Here is an 18800-nt window from a genome sequence, read left to right as displayed (position 1 = left end):
CCATCATGGGATGATTTATGTACAAGTGTTGGCTAGTTGGTATCCTAGATCTCCTCAAGTAGAAAATCATGGTTATTCCTTAGTCCCCATTCTCATTGTCTTTGGGTCTTTGGTACTTACGTACTAACTATCCTTTGATAGTTGTTAACTCCCTATCTTGTTGGGTATTTAATGTTTAGGGTAGGCTTGTGGAGGTCTTGAGATGAATCTATTTGGACACATGATTTACATGAGCCTATGGTTTCTCACTTATTATATTTTCCATGTAAAAGGTGAGCACACTTTGTAAGGGTTTTGACACCTATTTGTTCCCCATATCATACCACTTTTTCTTACGTACATACCACACTTTGGCCATGGTTACTTGGAGATGATTTTGCATATGTTCACCTTGTTTCACATTTCCCATTGCAGTTTTACAGTTCATGAGGAATTTTTCATTTCCCAATGCACATCGCACACTCTCCAAAGAAACAGAAGACCCATTGCACTCATTGATGCCTCTTCACATACCATGTTTAATTTCGTGGAACAACCTCTTCAAAATGATCTTTTCAAGCTTTGTTTCATCTCCAAGTGGTCAAACTCTCTATATGATCATTGTGGTGGTTTTATGAATATGTGGCAAGTCACTTAAGTGACTTAAAGGTGAAATATTTGTTAAAGGGTGATGTGGAAAGTTGTTTAAGACTTATGGGCCAAGTTTAAATCCAAAGAAAGGGGAACATCAAGTGTTCAAGCACCTTCTAAGGATCTATCCAACTTCCAAGTGAACAATGAGGTCTCAAGGGGTCATAAAGTAAATGTTGAGGATAATAAGGTGAACATTGAGGGTAATAATGGAATCACTTCAAGCTAATTTCAAGCAAGATATTGGACCATTCAAGCAAAGTGAACCTCCTAAATGTGGAAGTCTCCCTCCTCTAATGGTTTTTATGAAATGTAAAATATCATTCAGAGGTGTCACAGTATTGGACCCTAGTTCGTAATGTGGTGGCAATGACGCCCGTTATATTTTCACAGCAAGGGGGGTCCAGGGGGGGAAACGATCTTTAGGAGCCCCCCTTGGAAATGGATGAGGGCAGCGCCCCCGAAGCTAAAATTAGATGTAAAATTGCCTTGTAAAATGTTGTAATTTCGTAGTCAATTTGGGACGTTCATTAGGCAGAGATCTGACGGTAGAAGTTATGTTTAATTTAAGGATTTTTGCCCTAGAGGGAAACCCCTCGCTATATATGAGGGAATTGTATTGCGTCTAGGTAGATATGTATTCTGAGTGAGAAAGAGAGAGGATATTGTGTGAGAGCGAAGAGGGAATTACATCGGATCTGCTGTAGGTTGTATCTTTTCACTTTGCTAGATAATATAAAAGGAAGGACTGGCTATTTCTCGTGGATGTAGCCCAAATTGGGTGAACCACGTATATCTGTGTCTCTCTTGTTTTATGTGTTTTTTGTGTTTATATTTCTGCAATATATTTTATGTGTTCCATTGCTCTGTAATATATAATTTTCTAACAGAGGTCTCAAGGGTTCATAAAGTAAATGTTGAGGATAATAAGGTGGACATTGAGGGTAATAATGGAATCACTTCAAGCTAATTTCAAGCAAGATATTGGACCATTCAAGAAAATTGAACCGCCTAAAAGTGGAAGTCTCCCTCTTTTAATGGTTTTTATGCAATGTAAAATATCTTTCCAAGAGTCTTAGCATTGTCTCCAAGCATTTTGTGGATGACAAGTCACTTGGTTCTTGAAATTTATTAGCTTGTCTTAGGGAGTAAAAGGGAGGAAATATGCTAGAGGCTTCTTATCTATATACATGCCTCATTTCTCCTCCAAATTGTTGTGAATTGTTGGAGATCATTCTATGTTATAACATAATTATCTTTCATGAAGCATTGGTATTGACCATTGGAACTTTCCCTTTCTTAGTTATCTCTTTTATTTTTCAAAGGCATTGTTGTGATTGCTCAAGACTACTACAAGACTATCAAGATCAAACACGTTCTTCTTTGTTGGGTTTAGGTAAGAATCTAATATCTTGTTAGGCCATAAGTTCAAGGTGCCTTGGAAAGGATTTTAGTTCTATTTCATCCCATAGTTGATCTTGTTGGTTTAAGGATTTACCCTTAAATAATCCCTTCTAGCGAGGCTTTGGTTTCATAACTTGTCTTAATTATCCAAGAGATTAATTTGCCTCTAGGTTCTAGTCTTTTGCGCTAATCCACATGAATTTAGTAACCAAACTTAAAAACGTCTCTCATCTTGATCATGATTTCCTTGGTGGAGAAAATACATTTAAGCATTAATCCCAACAAACAACCAAATTATTCAAATATCCAAAAATTTTCCTTTATTGTTATACAAAAATAAAAATATGAAAAAATTTAAGAAATGAAAAATCCAAAAAATATTTCATTGTCTAAGCTCAAGCTTTAATTTACATTTTGAAGCTAGATTTCCAAGGGTTTGTACTTAAAGTTTTCATCTAAAAAAACTAAGGGAAAAAACCCCTCTTATTTGGTTCTTTAGAGTTATCACTAACGTGTTATTGAGTGTGATACAATATTTTCATCAATTTTGGAAATTATTTACAACAATTTATTCTCAAGTTTGGTGAAACCCTAAACCTAGGGTTTGAAGGGAAAATGTGATATTTAACTTATCCTAGCTCTTGATTCAATTCTGAAGTATATCTATTGCATATTTTACTTATTTAGAAGTGAATTTTATCTCTTAAAGTGCTAGAAATTGTTTGTCATCAATTTGGAGAATTTCCAAGCAAGACCCTTAGGGTATTGACCCTTATTTTTGTAAGTGTAGTTGTCGTGAATTGTTGTCATTTGGTTTATTATGAATTTGGATGCTTTGTTGCAGATTTTAAATTTTGGAGAGATGCCCAGAGGCCTGCAAGACACTAATGAATGGTTCCCTGATACACTACTCTAAACATGGAAGATATTTTGGATAATTAACTAAAACTTGAATGCAAGGTGTGTTAAGAATATAAAACCCTGGAATCCTTATATGATTCTTGGTACTGACAAAATTGAAAATAATTTTTTTACTCAGGAAGAGTGGGAGAAAGTATAGAGTTTCTTGAGAAAGCATCAATATATATGTGACCAGAATTAAATAGTGTTGAAGGGAAGTTGTCCTTAGAAAAATTTCGCCCACAATTGGAATGTGATCATGTTGGAGAAAGTAAGGTTTTTCATGACAAACTACCAGAGAAAGTCTCCTCACAATCAGAATTTGGAAATGCTAGAGAACTTTTAATGTCACTCCAAAAATAATCCCTAGAGAGGGATCACTTTCAACTAGAAAATAATCACGTAGGAGAGAGTATGCACCGTGCTCACTTAGAATAAAAAATTGATAATTATGTACAATCAAAATCTAAAAATGTTGGAGAAACTGAGTTGCTAAACCTGGGCTACTTGTACTATTTGTAATGTTTCTTATAAAATAAGAATCACACTGTTATGATGCCTGGATGGATTGTGGCCATTTTCATGTTTGTTTTGTTGTTACTGAAATGTTTACATGAATATAGATTCTCCAATTCTTAAACTTGTTACGCACTGATATGTATATGTGCTCAGTCTCATCATTTATATTTTTTATTTAGGAAAATAATTACCTCTTCTGGGGACTTTTACTGCGTTCTGCGACATTTTTTATAAATGAATGGTTGTGTGTAGGCCCAACAGTTACAACTATACAACTTTTCTAGGAGGATTGGCAATTAAAATGAATTTTCCAAGTTTGTACAATTGAGGTGTGCTACTATAAAATGCAAAAAAAATAGTGAATCAATGGGGACATAAAAAAATGCCCATGTTGTAAAACATATTTTGTATTTGAAACATTTCCGCAACTTGAAAATCTTTGGGTGATCTTTACTCTTCTATGGTTTGGCCCCCTCTCACCTTACCGACTTCAGTGTTTGTCATTATTTTCCAAAGAAACATTGTTTCATTTACCTTCTTATCATCCTCGGCCATGCTAAAAACTTGGTATTCTTCAAATTGATTAAGATTGGCACGATGTATAGGTTGAAAAATTCTTTGATCTTGGAGAAATTACTATTTATTACTATCGAAGCTCTGTGAGCTATAGTGATCAATGTACATCCATTAGACTTTGATTGTATTTATTTGTAGGAGAATGGTGTCAGTTGTTGTATCCACTGAGGTTGTGTCCTCATCCATTACTAGGATGTGGTTGTTTTTTAACAAGGCATGTCCTAAACAAATAATCTGACATTGGCCCGCACTCTAATTCCCTTCATTTTTTGTCATTGAATCGAGCACCATTTGTTAACAAAATTATTCAAGTACACATCTATACATAATTGATAAAAGCAAAGAAGCATACTAAAATTGATCTAACTTATGAAGCCATAATTGATAGAAGGGAAGAAGCATAGAAAAACTAACCTAATGTATCAAGCTTCTCTCTATGAGAGAAGAAGGCCAGTCGAAACTTACATTTGTTCAAAGCCTAAAAATTCCAAAAGAGAAGTTGTTGTTAGTTCAATTTTCTGTTAAAGTTGAGATAGAAATAAATGCTTTGATTAACATATACGCCATTAGCTTCATCATATCTTAAAATCAAATTGGATGCCAAATGGAAATGATGAGAATTTAGAACATGCTAAATTAGTCCTTTGCTCTATGCTCGCCTTTTTTATTATGAATTATATAAATTGCAAGTCATTTTCCAACTCTTTTTAAGCATATTGTAACAGTAAAAGTAATTTTCATTCCTTTCCATTAAAGCTGCAAATATTCTTTAAAACAAGTTCATCTAAAAGTAAATAGAGAAGTCTAGTACTTTTTTTAACTAATAATATTGTCTATCTTTAGTGGACTCTAAATACGTATGCACAACTCTCTTTCACGGAATACATAAGATATAAATTTGTTCTTTATTTCCAACAACACTCTGGCCTTTTTTTCTTGTATAATGTGAATACTTGAATTATAAGAGGATACACATCGAATAGTAGTAGATTTTCATGCATGTATCTCACAATTTTTTATTTATTAAGACATATTACTCTAGAAGGATAGACGGGCATGTCCTAGGCCTGCCATTTTCTTTCGAATCCTATCCTTTAGTTTTCAGGACTGCTATACTCTCATGTAGCTGGACATCTAATTTGTCCATTAATTACCTGGGAGCTAACCTAACTAAACCTTACGTTTAATCTCATGGTTACTGTAGCTATAGGATATATATATATATATATCTATATATATATATCTATATATATATATATATATATATATATATATATATATATATATATATATATATATATATATATATATATATATATATATATATATATATATATATATATATATATATATATATGTTTATTCATATATATGTATTCTTTGAAACAATTGCTTTATTTCACTATTAGAACATCATAATCTGAACTAATAGATTAGTAGTCTTAACAATTTTTTTATAAAACAAAACCCTTACCTATACCCCTTTGTTCCCAAATCTCTATAGTAGAGTTTACTTTCTCTTCCTTAGCAATCTCCTGAGCTGAACTTTCCATTAAACCTATTACATATTAGTTTACAAACAATATCCATACAAACCAGAGGGTGGAGTAAACCCTCATTGCTTGGCCCTTGGGATAATGATAATTTTTATCCATTTACCCAAATCTGTCTCCATGTTCTTAAACACTCGAACAGGAATCTCGTCTACAAAAAATATAAACGACAACAAGCATGAATGTCATGGCCATGGTAGTTTTAGAGGTCACTATATTATATTGAAAGAAAAAGAATGAATGCAAAGAATGATTAACCTCAATTTGCAAGTGGAAGAAAATTGTGGATACTTTCTAGGTAAAGTCATACTATTTGCTCGAGCATAACTAAATTCCCATATTGGGTGGTATTGGCTGTAATCATTAGTTGATTTCCCAAATTCCTTCTATAGGTGGAGATGAAATTTGAGCTCATTACGGAAACTCTATTTTTTACTGTCAGCACCATTGATACATACATCTCAAAGAGAGAGGATGATGAGAAATCATTTGCGTCTTGTATGGATGGCCACTATGCTTTTTTCATGCAACTATGAGGTCATATGTGCTCCTGTGGTCCCATCTTCATTGCTATTTATGAGATTTCCTACACTAAAAGATATGTTTTGCAAATGGTAATAGTGTTTTTCTTTTGTTTTTTCTTAGCAACTGCATCTTGATGCACTTTGTATAAATGAATGACTATGTGTAGGCCCAACAGTTACAAGTATACAAATGAACCTATGGAAAACCCCCAATTCAATGGTTTTCTAGGAGTATTGGCAATTAATGTGAATTGTCCAAGTTTGTACAATTGAGGTGCGGTGCTATAAAATGCAGAAACAATAGTGAATCAATGGGGACATTAGAGAAATGCCAACGTTGTAAAACATATTTTGTATTTGAAACCTCTCCGCAACTTGAAAATATATGGGTGATATTTACTCTTCTTTGGTTTGACCCCGTCTCGCCTTGCCGACTTCAGTGTATGTCATTGTTTTCTACAACAACATCATTGCAACACCATTGTTACATTTACCTTATTATCATCCTTAGCCATGCTAAAAACTTGGTATTCTTGAAATTGGTTCAGATTGGCATGATGTATAGGTTGAAAAATTATTTGATCTTGGAGAAAATTACTATCTATTACTGTGGGAGCTTTGTGAGCTATAGTGATCACTGTACATCCATGAGACTCTGATTATATTTATTTGTAGGATAATGGTGTCAGTTGTTGTATCCACTGAGGTTGTGGCCTCATCCATTACTAGGATGTGGCTATGCTTTAACAAGGCATGTCCTAAACAAAGAAGTTGGCATTGGCCCACACTCTAATTCTCTCCATTTTTTGTCACTGAATCGAGCACCACTTGTTAACAAAATTATTCAAGTACACATCCATACATAAATGATAAAAGGGAAGAAGCATACCAAAACTGATCTAACTTATGAAGCCATAACTAATAAAAGGGAAGAAGCATATAGAAACTAACCTAATGTATCAAGCTTCTCTCTACGAGAGCAGAAGGCTTGTCCAATCTTACATTTGTTCAAAGCCTAAAATATCTAAGAGTAGTTGTTATTAGTTCAATTTTCGGTTAGAGTTGAGATAGAAAAACAAATGATTTGATTAGCTTATATGACATTAGCTTCATCATATCTTAAAATTAGATTGGATTCCAAATAGAAATGATGAGAATTTAGAATAGGCTAAATTAATTCTTTTCTCTCAACTCGCTTTAAGAAATTAAAGTTTAGTTGAGGTGGTTAAACACATTTTTTCTAAATTAGAGAAAATTATATTGATAAAAAAATAGCTTTCCATGGAAAAAAATATTGACCATAGCACATGGAAACCAGCTAAGGAATATCTTTAAAAACATTGTCCATTCCAGTTAAGTAATAAAAACAAGGGCAGGTCATTGAACCTCTGAAATGGAAACATAAAACTAAGATATACACAGTTTAGATATGACTATGAGACTTCAAGGGTCTAGATGGCTTAACCATGGAACAAACAATGGCTTTCTTTAATGACTTTGATGGCCAATGGTCAAACATAGAATTTCCCCCTTACAGAGACATGCCAACCCCTTTGAAAAAGGACCACATGATATAAGATATGACATTGTTTAAAAAGAGAAGAATAGAATCTGGTGAGAGTTGGAATAATGACCTGCTTTCACCAACCCCGGTGGCCTCTTGTGGCAAGATTATTTAGATTTGATCTCATCGAAAAGTGAAATGTTTCAATCTTTCAAAATGATAAGTTATATTTCTAGGAGCCTCTGACATACCATGAAAATAAAAAATGAATCTTTTTAATAGGACTTACCTCCCAAATTTCACTATCGGAATGTTCTTCAAGTGGGTCCAAATTTCTTTGTATAGTTCCTTCAAATTGTATTGAGTCCTGTGGGATAATGCTTAGTTTGCATCTTAAATCATGGAGTCCAATCTTTGAGATGTCAACTCCATCAACGAAAATTCTCCCTCCTGTCAGTTCTACAATACGAATTATTACTTGAAGTGTCAATTTGCCACTACCAGTCCATTCAATTATCCCAATCTTCTCCTGTCTAGGAAATTCACATGTGATACCTTTCAATACAAATGGAATATGTTGTCCATATCAAACCTAATTTCATCTCCATGATAAAGTCAAATTCTTAGTAGCATAAGACTTCTCTTTATTATTATTATCTTATTTGGTGGGGTCTATTGAGCATACACCTATTCTTGAATATAAGGTTTTTGATATACATGAATTTATAATTACTAACTAAAATTCCCACAGATAATATGTCTATGATGGACATATAAAGATTTAGGACCACCTCCTCTTGATCCACCATATGGTCCATTCTAATGAACCTAATCATTCATTCTAGTGATTACCATTTATCAAAATACAATAAAATTGTACTCAAGATGACAAATATCTACAAAAAGATAAAAATCAAAGCATACCTCAAGAAAGATAAAATCCTAAAACATACCTATACCAACTACTCCACCAGAAGGACCTTTCCAGCAGACCTACTCCTCCATTCCAATGTTGACCCTTTATCGACTTTTAATAAAATTGTACACTCTCAACCTATCCCTACAACATTTTATAATCAAAGTTTTCTTCCCAATAATAACAAAAGGGTAAATAAAAAAAATTGAACATAAATTAATAATTGAATCTAAATCGTTTATGCCATAACATACAAACTACAGGAATCTAGTTTACAACGTTGAATTAAAAGGCTAATAAATACAAATATACAAAGGAAAACCTAATAGAAATGGACATTCTTCCAAAAAATAGTAGGTACTAGGTAATGTTAAAACCTATGAGTGAAGTCATGGTTGAAGTTTCACAGTCGATGGAAACCTTGATAGATCATACTACTAATCTTTTCCATGTAAACAGCTTGCCCCACCGGCAGAACATATTGTCCATTCATTTGTTAAACATGCCATTATACAACAACATGGAAAATTGGGCAAGAAAATTTAATGACTTGCATCTTTATCTAAGAAGTTTGTGTTCAAGCCTCTCATAAACTAACATGTGTTCCCCAATATCCTGTGCATGCAAGCCAATTAATTTGCACTGAGAATGATTTAAGAAATATAGTACATTGATTTCCATTAGAAATTACTTATATTACTACAATCACACAAAACAATTGGACAATCGAACTTAAACCTATAACATCCCTTAATTCTATATTTGACAAAATAACTATATCCCCCACATAAAAAGGTTACCTATCTAGTACCAAGAATGAGTCACAACAACATCTTCTACTTTGTGTTGATTGGTAGTTCTCCCCTGTTTCAAAGAAATTGTGTAAAAACTTTCTACATGTCCATATACATATTGTTCTCAATTAAAACAATTGCAATTCATGGAGATGCCTTCAATATTGAAAGACTACAACCTAGGTGGTTGTAGAGTAATAATCTTTTTGGGGGGTAGAGTAATAACCCATAAGAATTTCACAATAGCCAAATACAAAATAAATAATGAACTCCATTCTTCATATTCATTATCCCATCTCTATAATTTAACTACATATCAACTAAAAACTATAGGAGAAAAGCCAATTTAGTGCGGAGACATGTGAGGGAATAAAGATATATCTTAGGAAACTAGATGTTAATTTATTTGAATTAAAGAGAGGGGTAATGGGGATGTTAAAGACTGATGGACAATCCACAAAAGTTAGTTTTCATGTGTGGTTTTATCTTGACTCATCCCCTACACAATCTACAAAGCTTGGCCATGGATGTAAGCATAGAATTAGTGGAATTTTGAGGTCAAAAATAGGCCTCAAAATGAAAAATGTACTAACAAAATCAACTTTAATAGAGCCACTAGGATTCAAAATGATGATGTCATCCCCAGGGGAAGATTTTTGTGGACAAAAAATAATCAAACTAGACTTTTTTTAGTCATATTATTTACTTATCTCCTTGTAGGTTTACTCAAATTTAATGATCAATTGTTGGATGTGGAATTAGATTTCGCATCAAATGAGTACCCACTCTACATAATTTTGAGTAGTTCCACACCGAGAAAAGTTCAAAATACATGAAAAAATGTGTTTTAAACATACCCTTGTATGCCTTACTCATACCCTTATAGCATGAAGATATCCTTAACGCCAATCCTTCGCCATTATTAACCACAAAAGTGTATTTACTCAGGCATGTATGGTCTAATATATTTGTTAATGCTTACATGTGTCTGATGCATCTAAGATTTCCTCCTCCAAAGGCTCCTTAACGATAATCGATCTCATATTTCCTATACTAGTGGGTGGGAGTAAAATGCTATGAGTGATTTTATCATAGTGAAGTAGACCTAAAAAAATAAAAAAGGTGGTATACTTCAACCCATGAGTGTCAATTCCGAGATTACTCACATCGTTAGAAGTCAATAGGAAATTAGTTTGTCGAAGCCACACCAACCAGGTGCACTAGACGCTTTTTGTCTTGAGAAATATCCACTCATAGATTGAAGCATAATGATCTTTGTTAGGCATATGATGTGCAATAAAAATCCTATATATGAAGAGTGAGTAGCCGAACTCACAAGAAGTAGGTTCTTCACTAAATTCAACTTGAGGCCTTGAGGCTACACTCCCTTGAGCAAGTCAGTTGTTTGTTCTCTTTACTTTTCAATGAACGTGAAAATGCCCCTAGGTTACTTATTTATTGAGGTACAAAGAGAAACTCCCACTTTTCTCCTCCTAGTTTGGTTGGGACCCCTACCATGGACACATTAAGTCTTCTGGGTCTCACCCTTGTGATTCTTGTTTCGTACTTGTTACCCACCAAAAGTGGGTGACCCCATAGGAGAATTTTTCTCCTTTAAATCTCTTCAAACGACACCTAGCAACCCTTGATAGCCACCAGTGTAGCTGATTTATTATGCCATTTGATCTCAGCTCCCTAAACTAGTCATGTGTATCCTCGACCATCTATTAATAGCATGTGTTTGGAGGTGGGAAATCCACTCCTAAAGGTATGTTTTTCATTGTGTAATCAGGTGTTTATGCTTGTTTTTCCTTGGGCATGTTGGGTAATTGGGTGACTTGGAAGAAGAAGGGTTTTGACTATAGTGTTGTTCCCTCACCTTAAATGAAGGGTTAATCCTCAACCTATTCCTGTGGAATCTCCTCTATTGGCCTATGGATTCAGGGAGGGCACTCCTTGGGAGACCTTGATTTTGGTAGTGCGGTCCAGTTTTCCCATTTCACATTTTTCACTCTCCTTCGCACATTACAAGCCCTATTTCATCATCTTCCCTCTTTGGTTCCACATGGCCATTAGATCCACAAGGCACTGGTATGCCCCCTCCCCTTGTCCACATGTTTGGGTCGGGTCTGGAATTGTTGCTCCAGAGATTGATGCAGCTAAAAGAATGTTAAAAGAATATCATGGCCACAAGCAAGAAACAAAACAAAAGAATATCATAAAATGCAAAAGATTACTGAAACATATAATATAACACGTGGGGAAAAGCCAAACATGAGCTCTACCCCTTCATCATGACCATCACCCTGGTTCCTAGGGCCCTTGAGTGCCCCCATACATCATTAAGGAACCCATGCATGTCCCAACCCCTGGTGGGCGATGAACTGCCCCACCTTAAGGGGGTAATAGTTGTTGCATATCTCTCACAACATGCTCTTATTTCCTAGATCCCCGAACAATAATACAAAGAAAAATCATAAAAGGTAAAATACAAATAATGAAGGGTGGAAAAACAAAGGTCGGGGTAACTCATGTATCCACAATTGCTCCCTCCTACATCTATATACTCAAATATGTGGACATCCCTCATCAATACCATCCTTGAACCCACGACATTTGGCTTTGTGATCCCTATGTCCCCATCCATCTCATCATTATTTACATGACCCCTATCAATTAAAGGATGTACCTTGGATCTGTCTTTCCCCTTAGGTGTTGGGAACACCTAATAGGATTGTTTATTAGCCATTCCTACCTACGGAGGTAACACTATTACAAGCTTAAAACACCAAAATTGGAAGGGGAGCCCACTATGAAGTCTCAATGTGCCCACAATTAACAAGATTGGTTCATTAGATGCACTAAGGAATTATTGTACCTGATGATGAGGAAACACATTGGATCTTATCTGTAAGTGGCAGTTGGTTTCATCATGTGTTGGGCAACTTAATTGGGGCCCAAGCCTGCCAGAGCATCATATTGACACTCCTAGGGGATGCTGTTAGGCCCCTATACTACTAGTGTAACCCCTTATTGTTATTAGTATAACCCACTTATTATATTGTTGTACCCATGTAGTGCCCATATTGTTACTATTGTGCCCCATAGAAGCCCACAATTGTTATTATTGTGCCCTTACATTATTATTGTTATGTCGGCTCTGATTATGTTATGACCCCTTAGACTACTATATATAGAAAGGAGGTCTTTTCATTTGTATCATCCAAGAATTGTTCATTTATGTAATGTAAAGGAGGTTGCTCCCTCGAAGAGGCTGAATTCTAAGGCGTTGATCTATCTTTTCTATCTTTTTTTGAGCTGGTTTAATAACATTTGGTATTAGAGCTTTGGATTCTAGGGTTTCGCTACTCCAAACAGGGCATCGTGGAATTTTTGCTATAACTTTTTTTTTGTGACGTTTCAGAAGTCGCACACAAAACCCATTTGAGAAGAAATCACGCTGAACCTTGGGTCCAAATTTCAGAGATTTTAGCGTGATATTTGCGGAGATATGATCTGCGGAAGTTGGTATTTTCGCAGACTCCTGAATTACATTCCAAACAGGTGACCTTGGGAAAATCGTCATAACTTTCTCTCTGGGGATTGGATTGAAATTTCGTAAAAAGGTACAGAAAGAGGACGGACTGTAGTTTTGTGTATATCTTTTTCAGATCCAAAGGTCAAAATAGTGACACGTGGCACTTCATACAAGTTCGCTCTTCTGGAAAGGTCTATAATCAGGTCATCTTGGGAGATTGTGCATAACTCTTTCTTAGAGAATCCAATTTGGATCAGACTGGTGGCATTGGAAAGAGGACACAAAGGGCTACTACAGGTCGCAATTTCAGAACTTAAAGATCTGAAAGTACAGAGTTATAGTCGTTTCAAGGTCGAGCTCCTAAAATCAAGAAAAAGCAAGATGAGGAAGTTTGATGGCAAGGATCCGGTAAATTGGATACTTCAGATGGAGCAATATTTTGATCTACATGGTGTACAACTATTACAAAAGGTATGTATTTCATCTTCATATTTAGAACCAGATCAATTTTTATGGTACAAAGGGCTTTGTTCTCGTAAACAACTTGTTACGTGGTCAATTTTCACGGAGGAAATGATAGCACATTATGAGGATACAAAGAGCAACACCTTCTTTAGAGCAACACCACAACAATTGGAAAGAGTAAAAGGGAATTGTGACATAGTGGAAAGAAAAATTATGGAAACCAGGAAGCGTACCCCTCACAACAATAAAGATGGAAGTGTTGTTTCTCCTAGCCTTCTACAACCTACAAGGGTTACACCACAACAATTGGAAGAAAAAAAAGAAAAAGGGCTTTGTTACAATTGTGATAGCAAATGCACTAAAGGTCATAAGTGTGCTGAGAAGAAATTATTTTACATAGAATATGAAGAGGAGGAAGAAAAGGATCAAGAAACATCAAAAGAAGAAGATATACGCCAGGACCCCACCCCAGAGAAAGAAGAAATGAATCAGACCATATCTTGTAAAGCATTGGCAAGAATTACCACTCCTCAAACTCTCAAGATAGAAGGACATATCAGGAAGAAAAATGTGCAAGAAGTGAAAGATCACATTGAGAAAGAAGAAATGAATCCAACCATATCTTGTAATTCATTGTTCGAAATTACCACTCCTCAAACTATCAAGATAGAAGGACATATCAAGAAGAAAAATCTTCAAGAAGTGAAAGATCACATCGAGCATCAAGAAATGAATCTAACCATACCCTGTAAAGGATTGGAAGAAATTACCACTCCTCAAACTCTAGAGATAGAAGGACATATCAAGAAGAAAAAGGTTCAAGCAGTGAAAGATCACATCGAGAATCAACAACAAGTTCTCCAACTTTTAAAGGATAACGCCACTTCGGTGCAAAATCAAACGAAACAACAGGTAGATAAACATTGTAGTGAAAAATGTTTTGATGTAGGTGATTGGGTATTTTTACTGCTACATCTCAAGCAAGCTATTTATGAGAAGGAAATGTTGGCAATACTACATGCACTTAAAAAATGGCGACCATACCGAATGGGAAGACTCTTCAAGGATGAGGATTTGGAAGCATTGTTTTGTGCTATTTGTATTATCCAACCAGATTGGATAAACGAAGCAAGGGATAAATGGAAGAAGGATGAAGAAGTATGGCCACTTATTCAAAAGTTGCAAAAGATCCCAATTCAAACAATATTGCCAGAAATGGAAGAGGAAGGAAAAATCATATTGGAACCTGGAGCAATCACAAAAATAGGAACCCGACAGCTACGAAATCGATCAATTTTAGAGTATCTCATCAAGTGGAAGAACTTACCCGCTGAAGATTCCACATGGGAGGACAAGAATTTTATACAAAAGCATCAAGAACTACTCAAGTGTTGAGGAAAACACTTTTTGAAGGAGAGGGGCATGTTAGGCCCTATACTACTAGTGTAACCCCTTATTGTTATTAGTATAACCCACTTATTATATTGTTGTACCCATGTAATGCCCATATTGTTACTATTGTGCCTCATAGAAGCCCACAATTGTTATTATTGTGCCCTTACATTATTATTGTTATGTCGGCTCTGATTATGTTATGACCCCCTAGACTCCTATATATAGAAAGGAGGTCTTTTCATTTGTATCATCCAAGAACTATTCATTTATGTAATGTAAAGGAGGTTGCTCCCTCGAAGAGGCTGAATTCTAAGGTGTTGATCTATCTTTTCTATCTTTTCTTGAGCTGGTTTCATAACAGATGCATTGAGAGCCATGGGGCTCCATCATGTGTTAGAGCATCATTTAATGCCATGGGCACCTCCAACACCCTCGACAGTCTGCCCATTACCCCATATTATTTGCGAGATGATGCACTTGGACTAGGGTGCCCCGGTCGACTTAGCATATTATGGCAGCAGATCCAAGGCCCAGAGGACATTTGTCTCACCGTTGAGACATGAGAGAGAAAGAACCATCATTAGAGCCCTCATCATTGGAGCAGTATAGGAATTTTTGCCATCAAGAGACCCATGAGACTAGTTCTTGAGCCCCAAACCCAATTTGGGGCCCCACATGATGAATTGCATGGAGACTAAGGGGTCATCCCCTTGTTTGAGATTTCTAGATCCCTCTCTCACATTTTGGCACAAAGAGAACTCAACGTGGCCCTCTAGTAACCCTACATTAGCATGACATCATCATTTCAGCTAGCATTTGGATGGCTAATTCATATTATCATAAAGCTACTTGGGTGCATTGTGACCAAGGGATGTATCTTGCCCAATTTCACAATGTTGTGGGGCTTCTAGTCTTAATTCTACTTAGTAGATCATGTATAAATAGATGAGAGCTCATTTGAGCTACCCATCATCATCACACTTGGATTGGATCACTTGAAGAGAACTCACACTTGTTTTTTTGGCTATTGGAGAATCTTTTGGAATGCATTTTGACATTTGGAGTTAATTCACATTTCTTCTTTGGAGCTACTTCTTGGATCTTGGATGGATATATTACATGTCATCTTGTAAGTGCTTGATGGAATTTTTCTCTTGAATTTGTCTAATGTATGGAATTGTTGCTTCTGGAATGTGCTAATTGTGCCCTAATTCTTGAAAAATAATTTTGGAAGGCTTTCTAGTTGAGTATTGCATATGTTATTCAATGTATGGCATGTAATGAATGTTCCTAGTGGAGGAAAAGCTTGAACTCTCCATGAAATTCCATTGTCTTTGAAGTGGGTAAATGTTTAATGTGGTACCTAGGGCATCATTTTTAAGCCTCCTTAGAGACTATTTAGCTCATCTTGAACATCCTAAGACTCGATAGCCCAAAATACTAGGCACTAGTCCAAGAAACTTGGTGATCGACTCCTCTCTTCTCCATATTTTCTTCTCCTCAAATTTTAGGTCCTGTTATCCACCACTAGTGGGTGCCCCCTACAGGAGAAATTTTCTCCTAGATATGCCTTCAGCTGACATCTAGCAACCCCTTGCAGCTGGCTAGAAAAAAAATACTTGCATTTTGTCTTCCAGGTAATCATGTTAGCTTTATTTGTTTCTTTCTATCTTATGGCTATTCCTGCAATCCGATGCTTAGCTGGTTGGAGAGATCCCAGGCTTTGGAGAGTACAAGCTCGCATTTCAGAACCAAGAACATTAGACCCTTTAAGACCTGAATATCACCATGCTATAATTCATTGGGAACAAGAACTGGATCTGGTAACCCAGGCTTTATTGTTGTAAGCACAGGACATCAAGTTAGTAGCCGCCTTTTAAGAATGAAGTCTACAAATTCATTATTAGATTACCGTAGGAAATACAATACTTCCAGCAGGGACAATGGTGTGGGCACTGTTAATTTCTGATGTCAGCAGCATGCCTGTTCCCCAGACATCGGTATCCATGGACAATGTTTTAAGTGGTCAACTTTCAAGTGCGAAGCATGAAAATATATTCAAGAATTCTCAAGAAGAACATAGTGATGCAAGTGTAAAGGTAGCAATTCTGACTGTGAGCAATACTATAGCCTATGGTGCTAGGCCCGATCGAAGTAGTCCTAGGGAAATTTTTGCGATAAATTCTCTATCATAAAACATGGGTGGTGCAAGGGTGGTTTCAACTAAGGTTGTTAATGATACAATTGATCATATTGGAGGAGCCATACAAAGATGGAGTTATCATGATAAAGTTGATCTTACTTTAACTACAAGTAATACTGGATTTTCTCTAAGAAATGTAACTCCAAAAGCAACAAAACATTTGTTAGAAGAGGAGGAACCAGGCCCCATGAAAGTCATGTTACAAGAGAGCCTCAAGGTGAGGATAACATCAATTATTTCTTGTGCTCTTGTTGGTATTCGTTGCTCAAGTTTGATAATCAACATGCCAAGTGACCCAAATGTTGTAGTTGAGTGTTTAGAAGATTTGATGCCAACAATTCTACATGGCTTAAGACAGTTAAGAGGAGACAACAAATAAAATCATCCTTGTCATGCACCGTACCAAGAATCCAAACCCATTAACTATTTCATGTGTTCTCTCAGCATACACCAACCTAGCATCTTTGCATCAAATTCACAGTTACGCAATTAGAAATGTTTTATTATCTGATGTATTTGTGGGAAACACCCAAATAAACATGTATATTATATTTTGAAGCATAAAATATGCACGCAAGTTGTTTGATAGCCTCTCTCAATAAATATTGTTTCATAGACCACAGTGGTTGTAGAGTATGGTAAAGATGCTCTTTTTCTATTTGACCAAATGCGAGAGGTGGGTGTTATGCCTAATTACATAATATTCATTGGTATTATTAATGTTTGTAGCTAGGTAGTCTTGGTTGAGGAAGGATTGGTTGAGAAGTTCTCCAATTTGAGCCTTGACTAGCACTATCTCATCTTGTTGGAATATAATGTCATTTTTTTAGTGTTCTCATGATTCAACTCATGTATTGGAAGGATGGATGGCTTTGCAAATATGGCAAGTATTTTCCAGGTTTGTGCATGTCATTTCCTTTCATTCATCTTCTAGTAGCATAAGATTGATAATATTTCTAAGATTTGCAGTCAAATTCCCCTCAAACAATGGTACTAAATGGTAAAGGCGTTATTGCCAAAATTTAGGTAATGCATGATGTACTTGGCTACAATGTCAAACTTTATTTTGAAAATTGATATTCCATCTTGATCTCAATCCTTATTATGTAGTATAGTATTGTTTAAGTCATTTACAGTGTGATTGTACAACATGTTGGAATCTTCCTACAAACCTCAACGAAAACGAAATATTATTTTTCTTCTTGGTTTTTGACTATTAGAATGCATTCCATGTACGTATCTCACCAACAAACTAGACTAAACTTCTTTTCTAGAAGGAAAAAATACATGATAAGACCTCAACTCAGGTTAATTTTTTCACTAGAAATATCTCTCTTTGATATTCCTATCATACAAACCTAGAATTACACTGTTTATGCTAATAATAGCATTTTCTAAGTGTTTGTTTGACACTCAAAATAGAATCTGCCTCAATTTTAGTCTAACTTTTTTTATAGAAGTGATGTACATTATTCTCTCTCTCCAGATTTCCCTAAACTTATTCTAACCACCTTGGAGGGGGCATGGAAGGTCAATGACCCATTAAAAATTCATGATTCAACGACCCATTAAAAATGGAAGCCTTTGACATACTAAGGTCAATGTAGTGGTTGGAGACCACAAACCATATCAAATGTCTTGCACAAAAGTTATTAAAAATTGAAAATAACGTTCTTGCACATGAAGGTCGATGTAGTGGTTGGAGACCACTAACAATGAACATAAATCATTAAAAATGCCCAGTATAAGACGTAAAAGGTCAATGTGGTGGTTGAAAATTCCCCAATCTATATGGTTAATGTCTTGCACAAAAATCTCAGCAAATGTTGTATCTAGTAGATAGTACCTAAGGTCTTTGGGCAAGTACAAATGGTATTTG

At 35.6% G+C, this 18800-nt stretch overlaps 1 pseudogene; it reads left to right on the top strand.

Moving 5' to 3' along the window:
- The first annotated feature begins 1580 nt into the window (after window positions 1-1580).
- On the top strand, window positions 1581-17414 carry LOC149259329 (molybdopterin biosynthesis protein CNX1 pseudogene; annotated as a pseudogene).
- Window positions 17415-18800: the final 1386 nt, after the last annotated feature.

This window comes from Pinus tabuliformis, chromosome 6 (assembly GCF_031772625.1).
Source record: "Pinus tabuliformis cultivar Carrire ecotype Pingquan chromosome 6, CPIR1, whole genome shotgun sequence".
NCBI classification, from domain to species: domain Eukaryota; kingdom Viridiplantae; phylum Streptophyta; class Pinopsida; order Pinales; family Pinaceae; genus Pinus; species Pinus tabuliformis.
The sequence above is the reverse complement of the archived record's forward strand: the minus strand, read 5'-3'. Positions and strand labels throughout refer to the sequence as shown.